The sequence below is a fragment of the Heptranchias perlo genome, chromosome 6 (assembly GCF_035084215.1).
Source record: "Heptranchias perlo isolate sHepPer1 chromosome 6, sHepPer1.hap1, whole genome shotgun sequence".
NCBI classification, from domain to species: Eukaryota; Metazoa; Chordata; class Chondrichthyes; order Hexanchiformes; family Hexanchidae; genus Heptranchias; species Heptranchias perlo.
This window is the reverse complement of record NC_090330.1, coordinates 19,484,410-19,496,841: the sequence shown is the minus strand read 5'-3', so window position 1 is coordinate 19,496,841 and position 12,432 is coordinate 19,484,410. Positions and strand designations below refer to the sequence as shown.

The following is a 12,432-nucleotide window of genomic DNA, read 5'->3' as shown; positions in this document are numbered from 1 at the left end:
AAGTGAAAGAGATGTCACAAAAAAAATATTTTCAAATTATTACTTATCCAGAATTAGAGGAACTTCTAGTGCTTTCCAAGGATACTGTAGTACTGATCCAGGGAGGAATTTTTTTGAAAAATGATGGTGATTCCTCCAGTGGCTCACTAGGTAAATGAAATACAAGGGAGTGGGACATAGACATGAGGATGAGGCTGCTCCTGTTCCTCCTCTTCCAGCAGCCAGTAAGGAATGGCCAAATATTACTTCCATGTTCCAATAGTGGAAGCACCTCTCTGCCACGAGAATGGTTGAAATGGCAAAAAATACAAAAAATTATTTCAGCCAGAAAAAGTTCAGAAAAGCTCCTTCAACTCTCTAGATAGATACCAATGATCTGACTATTTACAGGTGAGTGCCTCTTAAAATCGCTGGAAATGTCCATTTCCCACCTGTACTACCTAGCAGTATTAGCCAGGTGCAGCACTGAGGACTCGCCACTACTGAAGTGACATCGGGGTCTTATAGATGGCATAGGACCCCGATTTGCATACTTTAATGAGGCTCCTGTCTGTTTCAGGCAGCCACTCCATTCGCCTATGTTTAGGCCCGATGGAAATGGCAGCTGGCAGATCGGCAGCAGGAATGGGTCAGTAAGTTCTGCGTTCCAATTTTCATAATTCTATCACCCAATTCCTGCCTGAAAACAGGAATGAAAATTGGCCTTCATGATATTTAGAGGAGTTTTGAGAATTATCCAGTGCTTTCTGTACTTTAATAAAAGTAATTACTGTAAAATTATTCAATAAAGAAACATCACTCAACCCTGGGTTCATTCAAAAAAACTGGCACTGCATTCTTTTTTACTTTCTGCTTAAGATCATTTTGCATTTTTCTTTCCAGTGGAGGAATTGAAGCTTGTCTGCTTGAATCCAGCCCAGAACCAGTAATGCTCTCTCCTCCCGTATGCCTGTCAAAGTTCCTTAATAAATGGACTCTGACAGGCTTATTACAGTTCCTACTGGTGGACTCTGGCCCACAGCACAGACTGCTGTCCAAATCTGGCAATCTTGCTCAGAAACACAAAGATCAGGGAGGAACGGGTAACAATAGCACGATTAGAAGTGACCAGCAAAGGGTGGAGGTTTAGGCAATTTACCAGGGCATTATAAAAGAGGTCTCTTAATGGTATCCAGTCCAAGCCTTTTAAAATCTAGATTTTTCATCCTCTGATCTTTAGTATTTCATTGTAAATATGTTGCATTAGAAACTGAAAAGCAAAATATTTGCCACCTGATCAAGCATAGTCTTCCCTGCAGTAATATAATCTATCACTTAAAACCATTTTCTCTTTGGCATCTACATCAACAGCAATGGATTACCATCAGTGTGGGCAGAATAGGGTAATCGGGGCAGCTAGTGTTTTTATTATCACAAAACTAACTTTTTGTTTTCTAAAGGTCATTCTTGGTAAGGTTGGAATCCTTTCCTCAATAGGCTGAGACTCCAGCTGTAAGGTAGCATGCCATCCGGGGAGGGGGAGTTAAACAAAATATTTATCTTTGTTAAATCTGGCCCATAACTTCATTAAACCAGAAGATAGCTTGCTTGTTTTTTTTCCCCCACCAGCTTATTCCTTTTTCATGCTACATCACCAGCTGGGATGTATAAGCAAAAAATTGGTTACATTCAGTCATGGAAAATATCTTTTGTGAATGGCTTAACTATTTATTGTTGCTTACCCTTACTGCCTGCCCACTGTAAAATCTAGCCACAAGTACTGTAAAATCCACACTGGCCGTTGAGATGCAAATACAAAATGGTAGTTAGGTGTTCACTTATAACAGAGAAGAAACATTTCACAACCAACTGGCTTCTTTTTTCCCCACAGGAGGTTGGCAACACTACCAAGACCGCATTTATTGTCTCTCTAGTTTCCCCAAGAAGGTGGTGGTGGACGTTCATGGCAATGGTTTTATAACTGGCTTGTTAGGCCACTTCAGGGGGCACTAAAGAGAAAATTTTCTTGGACCTGCGCCCAGATGCACTGAATCGCATGGGCGCAGCGAATGTCGGGAAATCGGGCGGGTTGGAGCGCATGTCTATAAAGGAACAACAAAAGGAAAATTGGGTGGGTTCCTTTAAAAGAGTGGGCTTTGATTTGCCGAGTTTCCAATATTCACTGTGCCAACATGAGTGCAGATGCAGGAAAATCTCTCCTTAACAGTCAACTAAATAGTATGGGACTGTAGTCATATGTAGGCCAGACCAGGCAGAGGTAGCAGGTTCTCTTTCCTGAAGGACATTAGTGAACCAGTTAGGTTTTTACAACAATCCATTAGCTGTCACTTATTTTTTTCTAGTGCCAGCCCACAAGTTATCAGATTTATCAAATTCAGTTTTGCAACTTGCCATGGTGCAGTTTGATCTGATGACATCTGGGTTGCTAGTCCAGTATCATAACCATTATACTTTTAGTTGCTATTTACTATATTTCTAAAGTTTTAGTGTTTACAAAAGCATGCGTATATAGAAGCTGTGCCCTTTATAGCAGTGTGCACCACAACGCTACTTTTGATCAGCACAAGCTAGGCTAGGTTTCATACTGCTATCATCACTTTTTTGTGCCTCAGAAAAAATATGTTGAGGAAAAATAGTGCCACGTTCACACGCACAATTCCTAGCCTCATACACTGAAGATGCAGGGGTGGATTTTGGTTTGGGCACGTTTTTGGCGAAAAATTGTTCCTCGGGCCTCATCAGCATACTTGGCGCAAGCTGCCGGCGCTGGTCACGCCTCCAGAAGCAGCTCGCCCCGGCGAAGTGATCAATATCAGGCCGCCTGCCCCACCGGCAGCGGCCCTCAGGTAAGTCCTGTGTTTGGGGGGTAGAAATTTAACGGTCTATGGAGGTGGCCAATTGTGATTCCTTGGAGTCATAGGAGCATTTCTGCTCCTCCTAGCTCCACTGGAATGGTATTTTTAAGAAAATATTTAATTGACAGTTTGTTGGCAGCTGCTGAAGAATCCTGAACGGGGTTGGCCCGATGCCTGCCCCCTCGTCGCCGTCTAATTTCTGGATGGGGTCCTTCAACAGGCACCAGACCACTAATTTACATAACCACTGGGCTACCGTATCAAACATACATACGAATTAAGACCAGCAGTAGACCTTTCAGCCCCTCCTTAAGCTACAAGCCAGAATCTGCAGACGCATGTTCAGCTGCAGCCTCTGCAACACCTACACATCACAAAAAGCCAACCTCAAATGCCAAATCATCATATACAGCTGAAACACTGTACATAAAACAGGTGGATCCTCAATAGGATCAGCTAGATAGATAGTTCATTTTTTTTCTGTTTATAGCAGTCATTTTTAAACATTTTAACAACTCACTATAGTTAGCTGTCAAATAAATAGGAATCATGCACCCCAGTGTGACAGATTATTTATAAACTTCAAAGCTCATGTTATGCAGGTAAGTTCACTCATTATAATAACGTCTTACAACATCACAATGGGTGTGAGCATATAGGAAAGATCTGGCAACTGAGATCAGCTCAGAAACACACAATGGTCAAAATTTTATATACTGCTTTTAGAATTTTGCACCCATCGATCTTTACAACGACTAGCTTGACTACAGTGAAATGTAAACAGTATTCTCAAAGCCTTGGCCAGTATTCCTTCCTAATTTATTATGTAATGGGTCGTGTATATTTATATCATACATTAACAAAAGCAGCCCGGTGGCTCAGCACTTTAGTAATGGGACCTGGTTTCTCACACAAAATCCTGCACAATACTGAGTTCCCAATCTTAGCCACGTAACTGTGGGGACGCACTGAACAAAAGGCAGGTAATAAATTCCCTACAAATTTTAAAAAAACAGATGGAGCTCCTAGTAATTGGCTCAGAGCGACACACAATTAAAATCCCCCTTCTTGACTGTAGTTAGTGCATGGCTCAGAGAAACCGAAGAAAGGCAATAAAAAAGCGTGAAAATAAAGATAAATTGCACATAAATGATTCTTAAAATGCCATTTCCATTATTGTAAAAGAACTCGTTAGTGGAAACAGACTCACAGCGTACCAAAGTCCCTCACCTGCTCAATACAGCTGGTTGCTAGGAGAGTGAGGGCATTAGAGCGGCAGTTTGCAAGCTGAATGCTCCTTCAAACTGTCCTGGGGTTCCTTTGGAGCCTTGTGTGCAGAAAAGTCTATTAATTTTTCAATATCTAATAACTGTGGTAAAATAATGGAAGCTTAAAGACTACTTTTTGTGACCATTTCTTCCCCACCCTAAAAAACTAAATACCAGGAGTTTTCCTATGACGTTGCACATAGGTAGTCTGATGTCTGGAATGTGGTTATAATGTTCAGTTGCTAACCTCTTCTGTTCCTTTAAGGCCATTGCTCAAATACTTCATACGGGAAACCAGGTAATTGGAGCTCCTTGTAAATAGCTGAATTCAATTGGAAGTTAGTAAATTGCTTGTAAATTTCAGGCTCCAAGTCAGCAGAACCTGGTTTTCCTTCTCTTTTTTTAAGTTTGGTTTACATCTGCAACAAAACGTAGCATCTGACGAATACGAGCTAAACACAAAACATACACACTCACACACACCCATACATACACATACATAACAGTAGGGTTTAACAGAAGCAAAGTGATTCTTAGCAGTTCTCCAAGCCATAAAAGTAGATTTTCCACCATGACTCAAGTTACTTATCATTGCCTACAACTTCATATTCTCACCATGAAATCAGTCAAGAGCTACACTAAATATTACATTAGCTCAAAAATACAACTTTATCATTATTAGAGTGACAACATTAGCCCCCTCTAGACTTGACTTGAATGTAAACATATTTGATGAAAGCTAATCTTGGCTCCTAGAGTACCTTAGCTCAGGGTTACCGGCAGAAGCTGGAAGGGTAAACATAAAAAATTTCCACAGGGAGGATTTTAATGACCCAATTTAAATGGGGTCACAAGAAACATTCCTTCTCAGCTGAGAGCAATTGCTTATCATGCTATCACTAGTCAAATGTAAGAAATTAACCAGGAATTACAATCTAGCGCGTCCACAGCCTGAGAGTTTTGGGTTATTGTATACTACCCTGACTTAATAGCCCCGATATTTCCGGGGAGACGGGAAGGGAGTGGGGGTGCGTGTCTGTGCTTGGGAAACCCGGAAATACCAGCAAGCCCTGCCGAATATAACATTTTTTTTAAACCGAGTTTCCCGCCCAGCAGCTGGCCAGAAAGCCTGTGGTCCAAGGCTGAAACTGGGGACTGTCCCCGTCAATCGGGTAGATCAGGGGTCGGTGAGGGGGGATTCAGAACGCAGCAGTGAGGGGGGAGACAGACGGTGGGGGGGAGACAGACGGTGGGGGGGAGACAGACGGTGGGGGGGGGGGGGGGGAGACAGACGGTGGGGGGGGGGGGGGGGGGAGACAGACGGTGGGGGGGGGGGGGAGACAGACGGTGGGGGGGGGGGGGGGGGGGGAGACAGACGGTGGGGGGGGGGGGGGGAGACAGACGGTGGGGGGGGGGGGGGGGGAGACAGACGGTGGGGGGGGGGGGGGGGAGACAGACGGTGGGGGGGGGGGGGGGGGGAGACAGACGGTGGGGGGGGGGGGGGGAAGACAGACGGTGGGGGGGGGGGGGAAGACAGACGGTGGGGGGGGGGGGGAGACAGACGGTGGGGGGGGGGGGGGAGACAGACGGTGGGGGGGGGGGAGACAGACGGTGGGGGGGGGGGAGACAGACGGTGGGGGGGGGGGGAGACAGACGGTGGGGGGGGGGGGGAGGAGACAGACGGTGGGGGGGGGGGGGGGGAGACAGACGGGGGGGGGGGGGGGGGGGGAGACAGACGGGGGGGGGGGGGGGGGGGAGACAGACGGTGGGGGGGGGGGGGAGACAGACGGTGGGGGGGGGGGGGAGACAGACGGTGGGGGGGGGGGGGAGACAGACGGTGGGGGGGGGGAGACAGACGGTGGGGGGGGGGGGGGGGAGACAGACGGTGGGGGGGGGGGGGGGGAGACAGACGGTGGGGGGGGGGGGGAGACAGACGGTGGGGGGGGGGGGGAGACAGACGGTGGGGGGGGGGGGGAGACAGACGGAGGGGGGGAGGGAAAGAAAGAGAGACCGCAGGGGGTGGCCGACCGTGTGCACGGGGGGGAGGGGCAGGGCTGTCGAAAGGAATAGGACTGTTGAGCATTCATAGAGATGGTCTGAACATAGACTGTTTTGTAATAAGTGCCAAGAACTCGCCAAGACATGAACTTTGCAAGCCTAATGTTTAACAAGAATGCACTGTATCCAGACATTAATTTGGCAACATGCTTGCATGAACAAATTCCTCTATGCAGAACGTCATTTCATGTTTAAAATTACACTTCTGATGTACTGCAGTATATATCACCTACTTCTGTTTAAAGAGTGATGAAAGAAGAGTTCTTGGGGCAAGCCAAATTCCAGGAACACCTAGCAAAGGTCGGAGGCTGTGCCTAGTTTGCAATGAAACAGGCACAATAACCTAGAAATTACGATTTGTGATACCGAGTGTATTTGCATGACATTCCTGTCTACTAATTTAGTAGAGGCATGAACCCATTTGGGGTTAACACCTCTGTTAAAACAGCATGCAGAAGAGTGTCATACAAACAACAGCTTGCATTTACATAGCACCTTTAATGTAGCAAAATGTCCAAAGACACGTAGTCATGGAAGCGTAATCAGACAAAATGTGACACCAAGCCAAAGAAAGAGATATTAGGAGTGACTAATGATTGGTCAAAGAGGTGGGTTTTGAGGAGGGTCTTAAAGGAGGAACGGGAGGTGGAGAGGCAGTGAGGTTTAGACCCTTTTAAGTATTCACTCATATCACAAACATAATTTCCAGTCTTAAATTTGATACAGTATTAGGTGCTCAGTGTAGTTATTTTATTAAAAGTAATAGATTTGTTGTACCAGATGCAAGCCATCATGTTAGCAATGAAGTCATTCTGCTCAGTTCTATATACAAACATGGTAAAGTGATGAGACTGCCCTTTTGCACCCCATTTATATTATAGCACTACTTTGATTGGATGTGGTTCAATAAATCCTGGTTCCCTTGCTGCTGAATCTGTCCAAATTTGTATTGCAGCTATTTACTTCAGTGATGTCGGTGGAGGCAGTGCTGAAAGGCAAATAAAGTAGCCCTGCTCCCTTCAAAAGGCGATGAGACACCCTCACCTGAAGAAATGTTTTTCCCAGCAATTCCAGAGGTAACGGCACCCTTGCAACTATATTTTCTGGCTATGATTAGGCCAAGTGTTCCTTAAGGGAAGGTCCAGCAGTCAGTGTCACAAATCACAACTTTAAAGTTTGCACACGTGTAGTTGTTCATACCTTGCTCCAATACTGTGGAATCCATCCTAAAATGTAAATGGGGCCGATTTCACAGCACCAGGAGCCTACAGCATTACAGAACCACTTCTTTTTGAAGGGCCACTGTAATGTAAAAATACAGCTTAAAATGTCTTTGGCCCACCACATACTCCTGTCCCTGACTGATAACTGCTCCATTTTCTAATTTAAGAAAATATTTTGGCTTAAGCAACAGGAAAGGGGGTGGGGGAAAGCACACAGTAGTTTTGATGCTAACTGATATGAATTTTCTCAGGACTACAGTGACCTTTATCAACAGTTTTTTTTTAAAGTTTGCTGGAAATCATTTCCATATAGCTACATAATGATAGTTTTCTGTGATTGATGCAGACCAGGATAAGAAATGGGGCTGTTAGACAGCTTTGTTGAAACACGTAGCAAATCGGCATTTTTTTTGTCTGTCTGTATCAAGGCAAGTACGATTCAGATTAATGTTTACCTACTTAACAGCCACTGCACTTCAAAGTAATTAAGTCTACATGAAGCGCTTTGAGACTTTTCTGAAAGATGTAGAAAGGCACTATATGTATTTCTTTCTTTTCAATGTAACAGCAATGTTTTGGTTAAAAGACAAGTATCTGTGCCAATTGTTGAAAAATGTAAAAGAAAAGCTGCATATTGGTACACTGTCACCAAATCGGTGCTTTTGAAAAGTTTGCAGTGTTACTGGAATATTATGATGTGGAGATGCCGGTGATGGACTGGGGTGGACAAATGTAAGGAATCTTACAACACCAGGTTATAGTCCAACAAATTTATTTTAAAATCACAAGCTTTCGGAGATTATCTCCTTCGTCAGATGATTTATGGAATATTAGGCATGAGCTTAACCACTTGCAACCATCTCAATAAGTCATTATCTTTCTTTTTAAAGATAGTGATTACAGTACTCCAGGTATGGCAGCGTGGTGGTTATGTTACTGGACTAATAAGCCAGAAAATGAAAATTCAAATCTATTTGCGAATTTGAATCGAATCTGGAAATTTCTTTTATAAAAAGTAAAAAAGTGACCACGAAGCTGTCGGATTGTCGTAAAAACCCAACTGGTTCACTCGTCCTTTAGGGAAGGAAACCTGCAGTCCTCATCTGTCTGACTTGTGACTCCAGTCCCACACCAACGTGGTTAACTCTAAAGCACTCTGAAGTGGCCTAGCAAGCCACTCAGTTAAGGGCATCTAGGGATCAGCAATAAATGCTAGCTTTGCCAGTCACTCCCACATCCTGAGAATAAATTTAAAAATGTATGGCGTTAGCCACAATACAATTGAAAGGCAAAGAAAGCAGGCTATGCTTTTACTGCAATTACTCATTTGTCATTTCTTACCAATTGTCTGACTAGCCAATTACATTACTAGAAAATACACTATTTAATGCCACTTTTGCTACTGGTTACCTAAAAAGGTCAGTCACTGAGAAAGAATACAAGAATGTTTTACTCATGACATTTTCTTAGTTCTTCTATAATAGAATGGATTTTTAAAAGCGCATTGATATCTAGTAAACTATCCCACACGACATTTTATCAGGTTTAATACCATGCAACACGTCGTTACCTCACAGCCACACTTCCACCTCCCCTATCACTTCCTATTCACAACGCTCCATTCCAGCTTCAGTCTGGCCAAAGCAGTGCGATTCCACTGGCCAAAGTTATAAATTATATCCTGTACAACTGTAACCAAGGCCAATTACTCCCCTTATCCTCCTTGATCTCTCCACTGCATTCAACCTTGTTGATCACTCTGTCCTCCAACGTCTCTCCTCTACAGTCCACCTCCGTGACACTGCTTTTTCCTGGTTTCACTCATACGTGTCGCAACAAAGACTTTGGCATTGTCTCCAATGGATTCATCCATTCTCACTAGGCCACCTCTAATGCATCCCTGGGCTCCATCTTTGGTTTCCTCCTCCATCGTTTTAATGCTACCCCCTCAGTGACATGATTAAGAAACAAAGGGTTAGCGACATCACTCAGAAGCACTAGGTCAGTAGCTACACATACACTAATGACACCAGATTTACTTCTTCACCTTCTGCATCAATTCCAAAGCTATTGCTACTCTCTCATAATGCGTGTTTGATACGAAAACCTAGATATGCTGAAATATCCCCACAGCTTAACATTGGTCTCCCCAGCTGCCACCACAGGCTAAGCCTGGAGGTGCAAAACTTAGGCCTGACCCTCAGCTGACCTATCTTCCCTACATCCAGTTACCAAAACTCTTTTCTTCCACTTCCATAATATCTCCCACCTCTACTCCCCCTCTCTCCCACTGATACCAAATCTCTAATTCATGCCTTTACCATCTCAAAGCTCTATTTCCATAATGCCTTCACACTTTATCTCCATTCCCTAAAAATCGTATCACTATTCACGATGCCTTGGCCTGTGTCCTTGCCTGCACCAAAGTCCCACACTCCCATCACTCTTCCCTCTGCCAAACTCCACTGGTTCCCCATGTTCCTGTAAATTAGTTTGAAGATCCTCAAATCTCTCCAAAGCCTTGCCACATGCTACTCAGCGATCTCCTCCAGCCCCAATGAAACACGGATACAGGTTTGACCCCATATACCCTTGTTCTACCAATGGTGGCCTTTCTTTTAGTCACTACAGCCCTCCCTCTGGAACTTCCTTCAAAATGCCTTCTATTTCGTCACCTCCTCCTCTGCTTTCAAAAGTCTCCCCAAAACCCTTCTCTTTGACTGGGCTTTGGACCTCTCTTCCCCTAATTTGTTTCTTAGTTTCCTTTTCGCTTCCTGTATGATGCTTTGAGACATCTTTCTGTACATGAAGAGCGATCAACAAATGTAAGTTTTTATAGTAATAGAAGGCTAACTTGTCTTTTCTCTTTACAGATGCTGACAGGCTGCAGTGTATTTCCAGCATTTACTGACTTTATTTCAGATTTCCAGCATTTGCAGTTTTTTCTTTTTAGTTGTTATAATAATGTGATGCTATAATTGAGTCAATAATCAAATCAGTGACAAGAAGTTATTTAACTGATATATTTGAACTGAGAAAGGTAAAGATAATGCAAATGCTTGTGATGCAGCCCATATAAAATCTGTCACAACACAAGCTTACTCCACTGTGTACAATGTCAGACTCTGACTGGAGTTTCTTATCCTTTCTGAGGAACTTAGCTTACCTAAAAGATTTGCAACATTGCGGTAACACCGCTTTAAGGCAACCAAACAAATAACTTGCCATAGACACTTCCTCTTACAGAGACTTGGTTTATCTCACATCCGACATGCGCAACAAGGCCTCAGAGGTGTCATAAAGTTAAATATTAACACAGAATTCTGAAAGGTTGATATTGTACTTACTCAGTTACCAAGGAAGTGAGGCCAAATCACTCACACTTCAAGCGCTGCTCTGAGCCAGTAAGTGACCCTCAGTGACCTATCAACACAGAAGGGAAAAGACAAAGTGAAGATGTATTTTTTACACACTGTATATAGTGCAAATAATTAACACAATTTTTATGATTAAATATTGTGCTGATGAAGGCTCCAGTTACATCTCTACATTCACACATATTTTAAAGCGACAGCTTTTTCCTAGCAAATCTGCAGTGGAAGCAGTGTGGGCGAGATGAATTAACATACTCAGTCGAAATAAACCATGATTACTGAAGTACTGTGGGTTCACGGCCATCTCTGAGCATGTTGAATCAGTAACTCCTACGAGACGAAAAAGTTCCCCCAATAATGTCATCAGCACTCACCAAAAATAGTTTTGAAAAGGCAGAAGCAGGGAAAAGAACAAAAAAAAACTGTAGCTAATCATAATTTGATTTTCAAAAGAGGCACCAGTCTCTTAAGGAAAAGTGGGAGAATATTATTTGGGCTCAGTAGCTTCCCTAAGCCAATTTCTCCAATGTCATCTACACTTTACAATGTATAATTAATGTTTTTTTTAAAGTACAGAGCTGAAAAAGATTTTGCAGTCTATCTGGCTGGTCTCTCTTAATCATTCATTCCCTCATATATGCAATTTTTCCTTAAACTTTTCCACACTATCTACTTGCATTGCCTCTCTTGGTAGCCCATTAACACCATCACCACTCTCTGCGTATATTAGTTAATTGTAAACAATTTTACAACACCAAGTTATAGTCCAGCAATTTTATTTTAAATTCACAAGCTTTCAGAGGCTTCCTCCTTCGTCAGGTGAACGATGTGAAAATGAAATCCTCGAAATGAAATCGCATTTATAATTCACAGAACAATGCTTGGTGATTACAGACAGTTTTTTCAACTGCCCGTTGCCAAGGCAATCAGTATGCAGACAGACAGGTGTTACCTGCCAGGTCTCAGAATATACAAATCACCAAAAAAAACAACAAACAAAAAAAAAGAGATAGAGAGGTAGAAACATAGAAAAGACAGCAACTGACCCGTTATATTAAAAACAGATAACATTTGTTCGCTGGTGGGGTAACGTGTAGCGTGACATGAACCCAAGATCCCGGTTGAGGCCGTCCTCATGGGTGCGGAACTTGGCTATCAATTTCTGCTCGACGATTTTGCGTTGTCGTGTGTCTCGAAGGCCGCCTTGGAGTACGCTTACCCGAAGGTCGGTGGATGAATGTCCATGACTGCCGAAGTGTTCCCCGACTGGGAGGGAACCCTCCTGTTTGGCGATTGTTGCGCGGTGTCCGTTCATCCGTTGTCGCAGCGTCTGCATGGTCTCGCCAATGTACCATGCTCTGGGGCATCCTTTCCTGCAACGTATGAGGTAGACAACGTTGGCCGAGTCACAGGAGTATGAACCATGCACCTGGTGGGTGGTGTCCTCTCGTGTGATGGTGGTATCTGTGTCGATGATCTGGCACGTCTTGCAGAGGTTACCGTGGCAGGGTTGTGTGGTGTCGTGGACGCTGTTCTCTTGAAAGCTAGGTAATTTGCTGCGAACGATGGTCTGTTTGAGGTTGGGTGGCTGTTTAAAGGCGAGTAGTGGAGGTGTGGGGATGGCCATAGCGAGGTGTTTGTCCTCATTGATGAC

The 12,432-nt window shown here is 43.9% G+C and overlaps 1 protein-coding gene across 1 annotated transcript in view; it reads right to left on the bottom strand.

The window, feature by feature from the left end:
• LOC137322797 (F-box-like/WD repeat-containing protein TBL1X) overlaps positions 1 to 12,432 on the bottom strand; it is a 298,855-nt gene that overhangs the window by 211,113 nt on the left and 75,310 nt on the right. The window contains exon 2 of the mRNA XM_067985867.1: positions 10,752 to 10,827. The gene's annotated coding sequence lies outside the window, so the exon portion shown is untranslated. The remainder of the gene's footprint in view (positions 1 to 10,751; positions 10,828 to 12,432) is intronic.